Genomic DNA, 13,767 nt, shown 5'->3' on the forward strand with positions numbered 1-13,767 from the left:
GAGGGGACGGGGCCTGAGGTGACGTGTGCAAACACGCACTATGGCACGTTGTAAATTGGGGGATATAATTTCCCTTCAATACTGAGGGCCCCTGGGGGCTAACTAGCCCACCAAGTGCTTCCAGTAAGCGCCACTGAGCTGCATTGCAGAGAGGTGGTCCAGGCCGTGCCACTTTTTACACCTCTCTGCAACGCAGCTCTGTCGCACTTACTGGAGGTACCTAGTGGGCTAGTTGGACCCTAGGGACCATCAGGATTCAAATGAACTTAATCTCCCAACTAAAAACGGACACAGGGCGTGTTTACACAGTGGTGAAGGGAGGGGACGGGGCCTGAGTTAACGTGTGCAAAAACACCCTGTGGTCTGTTTTAAGAGGTAGTTTTAATCCCCCTGCCCTATTATATACTAGGGGCTTACAGAGGAGATCATGCTAATCACAGGAGGACCCCAACGCATAATGTTCCCTAGTGTATGTAGGTGTTTTCACTGTATTCTAAGTGTCTTTTAACATAGCACTGGCTCTAGGACTGGTTAGTCAGACTCAGTTACCACCAGTATCCGTCTGAAAAAGTTGAGGGTACAGGATGATTTTGCAACAAGGCTTCTTTCTGCTCTTCTTTTTGTTCTTTCTGCACATTATCCTTCTTCTTGCACTTTTCTACGTCTTTTCTGTCTCTGTAGGCATAGTTAGAAATTAGCATTTAAAAAACCTTTGAAATTCACAGAAAAAAACATAGATTTCAGGCACGTTATAGTTAGGAATTAGCATTTAAAAAACCTCAGAAATTCACTGAAAAAACCATAGGTTTCAGGGGTGTTATAGTTAGCTGGACTTTTCACTTGTACAAAACCATTAAAATTCCCCCGTTATAGTTAGTTCAGTTAACTATAACTCGCGCGCCCGCAATGCATTGCTGATGACGTCACATATTACATCACTCATGACATGGTCAGTGACATCACTCATGACATCACTGATGACATCTCAAATGACATCACTGATGACATCATCCTTGTGATAGAGTGGCAGACCTCCTCTCACCCTAATATAATCTTTGATACACACATTCAAAAATAGAGACTACAATTTTCAAAACAATTGACATACCAATACCAGTTACAACAACCTCTTCAGTAATTCTAAGATCCACATACACATCCACTCATTCACCAACAGTCCTATACAGTCACTCATACATGTACACACCTATACATCCTGTTACACAATGCCACTCATCCATAGAGTTACTCACACACATAGTCACTCATGCTAATAAAGAATCAAACATACATTTACTTGCATATACAGTTATACACACACCACCACACTTACTTCTACGGAAACTTACACATACTTAGTCTTTTAAACAATCACTTATAGAAACACATACTTATTCATACGGGAACTCTTTCAATCTCTCACTCTCACATATACTCACCTATATACACCAATAGTCACATATACTAGTTTAAAACATATGTAGTTACTCATAAAGACACTATTGAGACAGTCATTCACTCACTAACACACCCATACACACACTCATCCACCCATACAGTCCTGCACACATGCTGTCTTCAACACATACAAACAGTGGGTCACTCATTCATGCAACTATGCACTACGTAATACCCCCCACCGAACCATGCAGACACTCAGACTAATACTCAAAAAAACAACTAATAACCTATATAGACACCCAAGTAGCTACTCACCAACCCATGCAGCCTCATATACACAAAGTGAGAGACTGATACAGATATTTACATATTAAAACATTACTCACTAAGCCATGTATTCACTATGATACACTTAATCAGTCAGTTACACAATCAATTTTTCAAAAACAAATCATCCATTTAGACACTTATATACCCATTTATTCTTCCATCAACCTTGAGATATACATATATAAAACATATTTAATTTTCAGAAAAACACACATTCACTGGATGATGTCATCAGTGATGTCATCAGTGATGTCATTTGAGATGTCATCAGTGATGTCATGAGTGATGTCACTGACCATGTCATGAGTGATGTAATATGTGACGTCATCAGCAGTGCATTGCGGGCGCGCGAGTTATAGTTAGCTGAACTAACTATAACCGGGGAATTTCAATGGTTTTGTACAAGTGAAAAGTCCAGCTAACTATAACACCCCTGAAACCTATGGTTTTTTCAGTGAATTTCTGAGGTTTTTTAAATGCTAATTCCTAACTATAACGTGCCTGAAACCTATGTTTTTTTCTGTGAATATATATATACATACATACATACGTGTGTGTGTGTGTATAGGAGTACGTGTGAAGAATAAAGGATACTCAGGGGTAGAGAATGGTACCTGTGGATGATATCATAATGGATTAAAAAGGCGGTAAGAGAACAATACCATGTATAAAAGAATTAGAGAAACTCACTATTAGATCCCAAAAAAAGAAGGATATAAATAGTCTGTGGGGTGCCTGATGAATGTACAAGCTGCCGCCCACGAGGGGGAACCCATAAACATGGGATTATTGGTGAGAGAAGCGCAGTAAAAATCAACTATCGTAGTACATCAGAAGAGAGCTGAAAAGTGTTCAAGGGAAAGACCTGTTGCAGGGATTCTGCTTATGCGCAGAACTATGCGCAGGAAATCAGGCCCTCAGTGAATTGCGGTGTACCAAAAACTCACCTCAGAACCCAGAACCCCCTATCCGGCCAGCATCAGTGTCCCATTCGTTATCCGAGGTTTAGCTCGGCGGTCCCAATGTATAGACAACCCAGAACAAGCGACTTAGTATATTTCTCAGGAATGGTGGGAATCAGAAACACCTTTTCGTAATTATTCTCGTACCAATCCACAACAGAATAAACAGAGACACGGGAATAGTTTAAAGAGTTTATTTTATAAACCTCGTGTCCTAATATGCAGCAGTTTGGCTAACATTAGCAGACAAACGATTAAAATCAAAACCATCAGCATAGTTACAATACCATAGAAAATGAAAGGAGCAATCATACTAAAATGACAGTGGCTCTAGGCCACCTTCCTTTCTCTAACACACTAATAGTATTATTAGACTAATAAAAGGTCTCTAGGCTTGAATGGGGAACCCCATACCGTAAATATCAGCTCAGAGTTCACATCTCAGGATCAGCCATGCTCTGCTCCTAGGAACGCTCTTCTTCCGAATGTAATGAAAAACAAGCAACACTGCAATATTAAAAGCACTCGACTTTCAGGTATTTGCAGCTGCGTGCGTGTTATGGCTAAACTAGTGGGCCGATCAACCTGAACTCAACAACATGCACCATCTAGCGACCCAGACTGTTTCTGTTACACTGTGTACAGACCAAGGTCGCTATTTACTGTTTAAGATGTTAACAACAGACAGTTCTCATGTGAAGCAAAGTCGAGTAAGCATTTCTCAATTCTAAAAACATGTGACTACAGTGACGTGTGCAAAAGCAGCAAAAGTGGCAAGATGGCTTTCTAACATTTAACGCGGTTATGCTAACTTAACGTTGTACATAGGTAGATAACGATCTTCACTATACCCCCCCATGATCGGACCACTAACCACTAGGGGCGCACTCGCAAGAACGCAGAGTTCAAGTTTGATAGAACGGAACCAAGGGCATGAACTATAAGTCCATATGAGGGAAGTGAAAAAGTTCGAAGGAGAGAGAAAAAAAAAAAAGACCCATGGAAAAAGTTAAAACGAACTAACAAACCATGTTGAGGACGAAAAAAATCGTTGACGGACTGAGGACGAAAAGAAAGTACAAAAGTAAATCCATCAATGTATAGGCACAATAAGTTGCAACAGCTTCCAAGAGGAAATCATTGGAACGTTCCGCAAAATTATCTGCCATCCAGTTTAGGACGGGGAAAGAACATACATGTTCCTCAATCACCGGAGCCTCCAGCACCTGGCGAGGACAACCGGGGTGCACCTCAAGGTAACTGTTCGCTAAGAAGTCAATCGCCGCCGCTCCGATGTCCCAATTTCCAAGAACTCCATGCGCTGCAGCACAGGCCATGATCCCGACACCAGAACAGTCCAACTCGTGAGCCACTAAGGGGCTCATAAGTCGATCATAATCCGGATCAGGAGACCCTGACTTTGACAGACACAAATCCAGAGCCCATTGGAAAGGACAATCTAGGTAATGAAAGACTGGCTGCACACAAGTAAAGTAGGCAAACCGGAAGGACAATCCATAGGCTACGCTCAGAGTCGCCAGTGGTAAAGCGCCATAGAATTCAAGCATCTGGTTACGAAGATGGAGCAGCTGGAACATGTTGTCGTGCCACGCAAGTTGTGCATCCATAGCGCAAGGCACAGAGCAACAACAGTGTCCCAGCTACGAGGGCGAGAAGTAAAGGGAGACCTCCGAAGACACAGGAAAAAATAGAATGAAAAAAGGCCTGGATCACTCCAAAAATAGTTTTAAAAGAGGTTACGAGGCCGGAGCCCACGATTTAAAAAAAATGAGCTATGCCACTTGTGAATGAGGCATTAAAGATAGTCTGTATCAAGGTCCCAAAATGAAGCGGCAAATCAGTATTTAAAAGAGCCTGCACCTCAGTGCGCGTGTTTGCTACGTGAAGGACAAATGTTTCCCGGGACGAAGTCAAAGCGACTTCTTTTTGAGACAATAGAGCCCTTATTCTGCTCATCTTGTTGAACTCTGCTTTCAAGGTTGGAATTGAAGGCCAGATGGATATATCCAGCCGGCCATGCGGGGGTGGGAAAAGGACATTATTACAGCAAACTACCCTCTGTGATACAGTCACGATGTAGGGAATTCCCACTAACATCCCACGGCAAGCTTCATTATTTAACAGCAAATAACTACCGTTAGCAAGCAGAGTAAAAGATGGAGTAATAACTGGCACAGGAATGCAAGCTAAATTAGGGGCATGCACATTACATGCACCATGCAATTGAATGTGCCTACACACAACAGAGTGATCTGGAGTGGAAGTACACTCTTCACCTTTCAAGTAAACCTCCTTGCCTTCCCTTACACATCTGTATGTAAAAGGGAGCGACCAGACTTCATGCAGGAAGGCAGTACCCAATTGTTCGTATCGGCCTAGAGCATAATGTTTCATGCACGAACTAAACTTAAACAGGGGAAAGGGTAACGTGATCAACCCATGTACTAGCCACACGGCAGAATTCAATTCAGCAACAGAGAAAGGCAAAGGTTCTAATTTTTCACTGTGTAGTAATGAATATGTAGCATCTTTCATGGACATGAATTGCTGTTTCGCAGTCAAATTAAAGGGAAGGAACAAAGATGAAGTGTTCATGTAATCCCAAGGGACTTTCCCTGCCTTTACCGTTTGCAACGTCCATGCAAACTGCATAATAGAACGCAATTGATTTTGACCATGATACAAAACAGACAAATCATCCTGCACAGTGTCTACCACAGATGATATCCAAGTTATAGATTCTGGAAGACAGGGTGTTAATGCTATTATCTATTATAGCCAATACCTTTTCCATATTGGCTTGATCGATAGCACGTAATCTGGATGCAGCCTCAATTTGTGACAACTTCCAAACTTCGTTATAAACAGCATACACCCATCGTTTGGGCCTGCCAACTGCAGGACCCTTAACAAAATCATTCAAATCTATTTTGTCATTTAATCGTGCTAAATGGAGTTTAACAGACGCTAAAGTGGAATGTTGCAGCCAAGACTGGCATAACTTTCCTACTGAGTAGGTAGTTACAGTGTGAGAAGATTCAAAACGGGGGTCCACGCGAACCTGTGTATACCCCTGCTTCAAATCCAGAAACCTATATTGACAGGAGTCCGAACTCGTTTGCCACACCAACCACCCTTCTGGATTCAATTCAGAAATATTGAAAGACGTGTTGGAAACCTGTGTCTGCAACATTTCAAGGGATAGATCTGTATGATTACCCCAATTGGGATAAGCACCCAGATCCGGCATGGAGGGAGAATTTAATTTTTTAGACGTAGCCAATCCAAAACAGGTTGTCTGAAAAATCGAGGAATTTAAAAATAACATATGATTTGGGATAAGACAGGCACGATGCAAAGCCTCTGTTCCCTGTACTTGCCATCGTTTGGAGCCCCAAACCGATTTAAGATCGACTGTAGCCTTCCACAGATCATACCCGCCAATTGCCAACTCGTCCATAAAGGACTTGGAATACAACAATTTGGTGTGTGTCAGACTACCTTTAGAAGCAGCCTCAGGCGCAACCTTAAAATAAAAAGAGGCCGGATGGGCTACACTAAAGTCAGAAAAGTAAGTGAATTTTTCCACCAACTTGGCAGAGCAGCCCATCCTAGGGGCGGGGCAGTGTTCCCCTTGTGTAAAATTTACAAAATTTCTAAACGTATTTGCTTTGTGTAGGAAATGCGTGCCATAATGTTGATAACAAAACTGTTCATCATAATTAGCCGTATCTAAATTCAAATCCTCAGCATCAAATGCAGCATAATATTTCAAATCAGAAAACAGTGCTTCTATGGCTTGAACATCCCAATCATCTGAGTGAATGTTCTGCTTAACGACATCACCCATAGAAACACGAAATACATTTGGCACATTAATCACTTCAGTGGGGCCATGAATTTGAAATTTAACGGCATCCCAAGCGATCCCATCACGCACAGGCCAGGCAGTAATGTTCACAAAAGTCTGGTCCCTCTTCATAATGTGTGACGAGGAGTGGGGGGCCAAAGTTCCATCAATTAGTCGAACTGTTGAACGTTCATTCAGGTAGTGTCCATTGATAAGTCTAAAAAACACTACCACAAAGCCAATGGACATAAACAAAAAAACACATATGAGCACCAGCCAAATGTAAGTCCAAGGGGGAATTAAAAAATGTCGTTTGAACCAAGCCACAAAAATTGAAACCTTGGATGGGGCAATAGAAGTCACTGAACGAGAATCAAAAGAGTCTTGTGAGATGGCAACTGTGGTGGATTGTAAAACAGGCAAAGTAACATCCGCAGGATAAGCATATTCAACTTCTTCAAGCACACCACTAGGTGTTTGTGGCAACAAGGGACCAATAACGGCATGCATCTCGATGGCAACATCAGGCACTGTGTCAGAAGCTCGGGCCACAACAGATTTTCTCAGCATCGAAGGGCGGGAAACCGCCGGAGCCATACTAAGAAGAATCGGCCACTCGTAGTTTGACATTGTCAGTCAAAATGTACCTGTTATCCTTTCGACCAGGAAGTGGAGGTAAAATGACTGTTCTAGTACCCTGCACACCAAGCACTGGAACCGGTGTACGATAAGAGGGGCCGAACTCCTTCTTGTTCTCCACCTTCTCATGGACCAGATCACCAACTCGGGGTAGCCAGCCGACTACCGGAATCTGAACTTCAGCTTCAGATGACGAGGGTACGTGTTCCTTCGCTAGACTGTCTCTGGCTTCTTGAAGAGTCTGCAATATAGCACAGTGTTCATCTACGTCAAAGGGTGCGGCTGACGCCGCCATGTCTAGACCATCAAGGTCTGGAACAAACATTCGAACACCAAAGAGCATCATGTAAGGGGTCCGCCCACCCAGAGACCTTCTAGGGAGATTATTAAGTGCACGTTGCACGTCATACAAGTGGGCAAGCCAGTTCTGGCCAGTACCCAAAACTCTGGCTGTCAAAGATTGCTTTAAGTCACGGTTCATTCGCTCCACTACACTATTGCCCTCAGGCCGGTATGGAGACGAAAATTTGACTTGGACCCCCAAATTTCTCATGGCCTCTTTGTACGCCTTAGAGGCGAACGCCGGGCCCTGATCAGAATGAAAGGTACCACACGCAAAACTTCCAACAAAGACACGCAAATCTTTTATGACAGTGCGAGAATCAGCACTCCTTTGTGGCCATACCCACAGAAAACGTGTGCACGAATCCACTGCAACCAAGATGTATTTGAATGCAGTATCAGAGGTAAAAGGACCGCAGTGATCTAAATAAACACAACCCAATGGTTTACTAGATATGTACAACTGAGTTTATGGTGGGCGCACCGCAGATGAAGGTTTAATCTGCTGGCAAATGTCCCAATTGAGAACATAAGCTCTGGCCTGTTTGTATAAACCAGTGTTTTTCAACCACTGTTCTGCGGCACACTAGTGAGCCGCGAGATGTTGCCTGGTGTGCCGTGGGAAAAATTCGAAAGATTTAAAAAAAAAAAATGTACAATTTTTGCCCACTAGGGCGGCGGGCGCCGGACTGTGTCCTGGGTATGGGGGAGGGTGGGGTTTTTGACCCCACCCTCGGCCAGCAGGGGCGCCGATTGGCGCTCCTCAGGGGGGACACCCTCCACTTTTCTGATGTCCGGGCTGTGATTGGTCTAGACTCCAGCCTGGACCTATCACAGTAGGACATCATCTTCCGACTTCCTTCCCGCCCGAGCACAGTGTGCGCAGCAGCGGAGAGAAGAAGACGTCGCGACTCGAGTCACCAGGAGGACCGGAGCAGGAGGAGACGGACGGAGACCAGGACTCGGCGGGAGTCGGCACTGCAGAGAGACCGCATCCGGATCCAGACCAGGCCGCAGGTGCAGCGTGAGGTGAGGAGGTCATCTGGAACCAGTCGGTCACGGTCAGGTCTCGGAAGAGAGACAAGTGAGTCCAGCCCTGTGCAGCAGCAGCCCGGTAAGTGAGTCCTCCTGTCAGTCCTCCTCCTCCTCATGCCTATAGTACCATCTGTGCCATGCCTATAGTACAGTTAGTATACCATCTGTGCCATGCTTATTCCATCACCTGTGCCTATTTTCCATCCGTCCTGGGTGGGGATCAGATCGGATGGGATCGGATGAGAGCGGACAGGCGGTCCGCTCTCATCCGATTCCCCATAGAGAGCAGCGGGGCTCTGACATCTCCCTCTCCGCACACAGTGCGGAGACGGAGCTGTCATCCGCCGGCTCAGCGGGGATCAGCGGATCGATCCCCGCTGAGCAGAGAACGGTCCACAACGTTTTTGTTTGCCATTAAAGGAAAAAATATTAAACCATGCTTGAATGTCGGAACTGGTTACTAAAATTTTTGAATCCCACCACTGATGTTAAGGACTATAAATAGCTCCGGTGTCACTGTTACACTAACAGGAGGAGACATCGCAGTAGATCGCTGATGAGCAGAAGAGCGCCAATGGATCTGGATTTGGAGGAAACATGAGCAGAAGAGCGCTGACTGATGGATCTGGATGGAGACATGCGCAGAAGAGTGCTGAGTGTGACGGACAGCGGCTATCTGGAGGAGACAAGCGCAGTAAGTACTGAGTGACAGTGAGATACTGCAGTGATGGACACGTTTTTGAAAAGGAAAGAACTGGACTCTGAACAAAATTTGGAGCCAGATGAGAGCCCAAGTATGAGTGGGGATCAAAAGAAAGCAAAGATGGTTAGCTCAAGCAAATTCTCTGGCACAAGGCAATATAGCGAAAGCTATATTTCATTTGGATTTACTTTCACCGGAGATGCAAACAAACCAACTCCACTGTGCGTGGTGTGTGGTGAAAAGCTAGCTAACAGTGCTATGGTCCCAAGCAAACTTAAACGCCATCTCCAAACGAAACACCCTTCGCTTCAAAACAAGAATGCGGACTATTTTGTTCGCCTGCGTGAAAACACGGAGAAACAGGCAACTTTCATGAGAAAAACCACAAAGGTAAATGAAAGAGCTCTTAAAGATAGCTATCAAGTTGCTGAACTTATAGCCAGTCAAAAAAGTCGCACACTGTGGCAGAGACATTAATACTTCCCGCCTGCAAAGATATTGTAGAGGAGATGCTCGGACCTGAAGCAGCTAAGGAAATAGCCAAAGTCCCTCTCTCAGACAACACAATTTCCAGACGTATTAATGACATGTCTGCAGACATCGAAAGTGTGGTTTTGGAAAAGATCCGTATCAGTGAGAAATTTGCATTGCAACTTGACGAGTCTACTGATATCAGTGGACATGCTCAACTCTTGGCCAATGTGCGTTTTGTTGATGGTGATGCAATTAGAGAAAACTTCTTTTTTTGCAAGGCATTGCCAGAAAAAACAACAGGATAAGACATTTTTCGGGTCACATCAGAATACCTTGAACAAGGAGGACTTAAGTGGGAAAACTGCACAAGTGTCTGCACCGATGGAGCTGCAGCCATGGTCGGGCGCACCAAAGGCTTTGTAAGCAGAGTGAAGGAAAGAAATCCTGATGTGATTGTTACGCATTGTTTTTTACACCGTGAGGCCCTCGTAGCCAAGTCTTTACCAGCAGACCTAGTTCATGTGTTGGATGATGTTGTGCGCATGGTAAACTTTGTAAAGTCACGACCCCTGAAAAGTCGCATATTTGCAGCTTTGTGTGAGGAGATGGGAGCGCAGCATAAAACCTTGCTGTTTCATACGGAGGTCCGGTGGTTGTCGCGTGGCAAGGTCTTGGTTCGTGTGTATGAGCTGCGGGAGGAACTTAAAGTGTTTCTTACAAATGAGAGGTCAGATTACGCAAAGCTGCTTGCAAGTGATGAGTGGTGTGCAAGGCTGGCATACCTGGCAGATATATTTCATCATCTGAATGAACTGAACACACGAATGCAAGGCCGAAATGAAAACCTGCTTACAAGTACAGATAAAATAAATGGATTCCGTTCAAAGGTGCAACTCTGGCATCAACACGTGGAAAGTGGCAATCTTGAAATGTTCACACTCACCAAGCAATGGCAAGGTGTTCACACGGCTGCACTGTGTGAGATAATAGTTAAACATTTAAAAACTCTCGAGGAGAAGTTGTCATTTTCTATAAAAACTAAATACAGAGAGAGACTGAGAGCTGTTGACGAAGAGCTACGTGTGTGTCTTTCTTCGATTCCAGCCAGAATATCAGCTTTGTGTTCAGCCAAACAGGCCCAGGTTGCGCACTGATCAATAAAGTATTTTATAATTTTTCATATTTCTGTTTACTTACTATTTCATAATAAAGTAATTATAAAATACTTTCTTTGTGTTTATTTGATTCCTATACAAGAGAATTACTTTATATATAGTCAATATAGGCACAGAGTTACATTTTTTAACATTTTCTAATGGTGGTGTGCCTCGTGATTTTTTTCATGAAACAAGTGTGCCTTTGCCCAAAAAAGGTTGAAAAACACTGGTATAAACCACACCACCAGTAACGTTGTTGTAGCAAAGATACAGTAGCCGCAACGCCGGCATGCGCGGACGTTATGCCCTCGTGGGCTGCTGATATCAACGAAGGTCTGCAGTCCGCGTTGGGAATCAATCTGTCACCAACGTCATTAATCCTCACTAATGGGACTTTATCAGGACTTAAGCGATAATGGTAACGAGCAGGGAAACCTTTTGGTGGCTTCGTGCCCTGCTGTGTAGCAGCAATAGCTGCCAAGATGTCATCATCAATCTTACTTTTGGATCTTGTAACTGCTGCTACTAAGTATGTTGCCACTGCTGTCTTTGCTGCCTCGTCAGCTAAGCTGTTGCCGACAGCATGGACACCAACGCGTTGATGACCAAGAGTGTGAATTACATTCACGAGAGGCAGACGGTCTTTAAGATCTGCCACTCGAACCCAAAGCAGTTTATGCTTAATAGTGCTACCTTTGGAATCATGGTAGTCATTCTGAGACCAAAAATGCAGATTGTCATTGTAAGATTGAACACAATAAAAGGAGTCACCCACTATAAGAGTAGTGACTCGGGGATCAGCAAACTCCAGTGCAAGCACCAGAGCACGAAGCTCCACCAACTGAGCGGTACAATCAACCAATGACTGCGTGTGCACGACATCGGACAGGAATTCACCATTTACGAAAGTACCGACTACAATTGCGCAAGCCGCTGAATAGGCGTGCTTTGATCCAGTTGCGGGTTGCGCAGACCCGTCAGTGTATATGACACAATGGTAATCCTCGAGCAGGCACAGGGACAGAGGAGCCGGATGAACGAATTCAGACTGCAAAAACTCCTGAGTCTGAAGAGCCGCGTCAAAGATAAAAGTGACGTCCGGCGAGGTCAAGGAAGTGGCCCATTGTATCCACCTTGGATGCAAAGCTTTAGAATTCGGTACACTTGCTTTCGTCACTGCCTCTACGGCAGGATAGGGTGTAACCACCAACATACGTTTCCTTTGCAACAGTGCTCGTTCTTTCAGAATCGCCATCTGCACTGCTTTCAGAACCTTCTCGACAGCGGAAAAACGCAGTTCAGCTGAAGTGTACAAGTGAGATTTGTAAGCAATGGGGACGGTGTCGCCCTCATTGAACGTTAAGCATGTGAAACCAACTGCGCCGGGCACTATTCTTATGACCAGGTTAGTGTGGTTATCACGTGTCAGTAGGTACTTAGAAGCAAGAAGATCAGCTTGCAATAACTGCAATATAGCTGAATGCTCAGGCTGCCAACAAGATTTGGAAAAAGTAGGTTGTACCAAGGCATAAAGCGGCTTGATACGCTGGGCATAATCCGGGATGTAAGTTCGACCGAAATTCAGGAAACCCAGCAGGGACTGTAAATTCTTCAGAGAAGTAGGAGCACGGAGGCATGCGCACTTTTCTAGAAAGTGCGGAGCCAATCCTCGACCTTCATTGTTGAGTTTGTACCCCAAGAACAACACTGTATATTCTGCTATGTGCGACTTCGCAAAATTGAATTTGTAACCGAAGTCTGCAAACAAAACAATAATGCGATCAACGAGCCGAAGATGCGGGTCTAACTCATCATCCGTGAGATAAATGTCATCCACGTACGAGAACGCATCCGGGTCTATACCCTCTAAGAGGGAGACCACGCAAGCGCCAAAGACTCCCGGGCTGTTCTTATAGCCCATTGGTAATCTTTTGAATTGTTTTTGTTTGCCACCAGAGGTGAACGCCGTCCACTCACTACTAAGAGAGGACAGGTTATGGCTGTAAAAGCCATTGGAAATGTCAAGTGTGGTTTTAAACCTTTTTCTCACGAGACTATCGACGAGAGCCGAACTATGGGTGTTCTGTACTGCACAGGTCCGGCAGTGTGAGTTAAGGTGCAGGTAATCCAAAACTAGGCGGTACGACCCGTCTGGCTTCGTCACAGTAAATAAGGGATTATTCATAGGTGACACACATGTTTCGATCACTCCCTGATATTCCAATTGTTCAAGGATCGAAGCCACGTGAGATCTAGCTTCACGACGCATGGGGTATTGGGGTTGTGGTTGGGGCGTAGTCCGCAACGGAATCTCATGGCCGGGGGACAATTTATCCCAGCCAACTTGAGTTCGATATAACGCAGGCGCTTGCACCTGAGCCCATTCCCCAGCATACTTATCAGCTAGGACCTTAGGCACTGTGTGCGCAAAGTACGGGAGGATTACTTCCTCCCCTCTAGGAGCAGCTAAAACGAAAGCCGGGGGCCAATCTGCCTCCGCCAACAGAATATCATAGGTAGTGGTCAGATTATCTTAAAAAAAACCTTGAATTGTACGTTGTATGTCACCTTCAATGTGCATGACTATATTATACAGTCTATCAGGGGGAGACACTCGAGTATCAGCAGTTTCAATATTCACAAATATATCAGTTGCTGTCGCCACCAGATATGGACGCAGTGCTTGTCGCACTACTGTAACTTCCGCCGCGCTGTCTAGCAGCGTTGGCGCCCATGTCAGGTTCTGAAGCTGCGTCCGTACCATCTGAGGCATACCTCGCTGTCAGTGCAGCAACTTTCTTGTTCTGAAACGGGGGTCGTTGACGTGCAGAGTCTTCTTGCTTGCCTTTGCCG

The sequence above is a fragment of the Triturus cristatus genome, chromosome 6 (assembly GCF_964204655.1).
Source record: "Triturus cristatus chromosome 6, aTriCri1.1, whole genome shotgun sequence".
In the NCBI taxonomy this organism is placed as follows: Eukaryota; Metazoa; Chordata; class Amphibia; order Caudata; family Salamandridae; genus Triturus; species Triturus cristatus.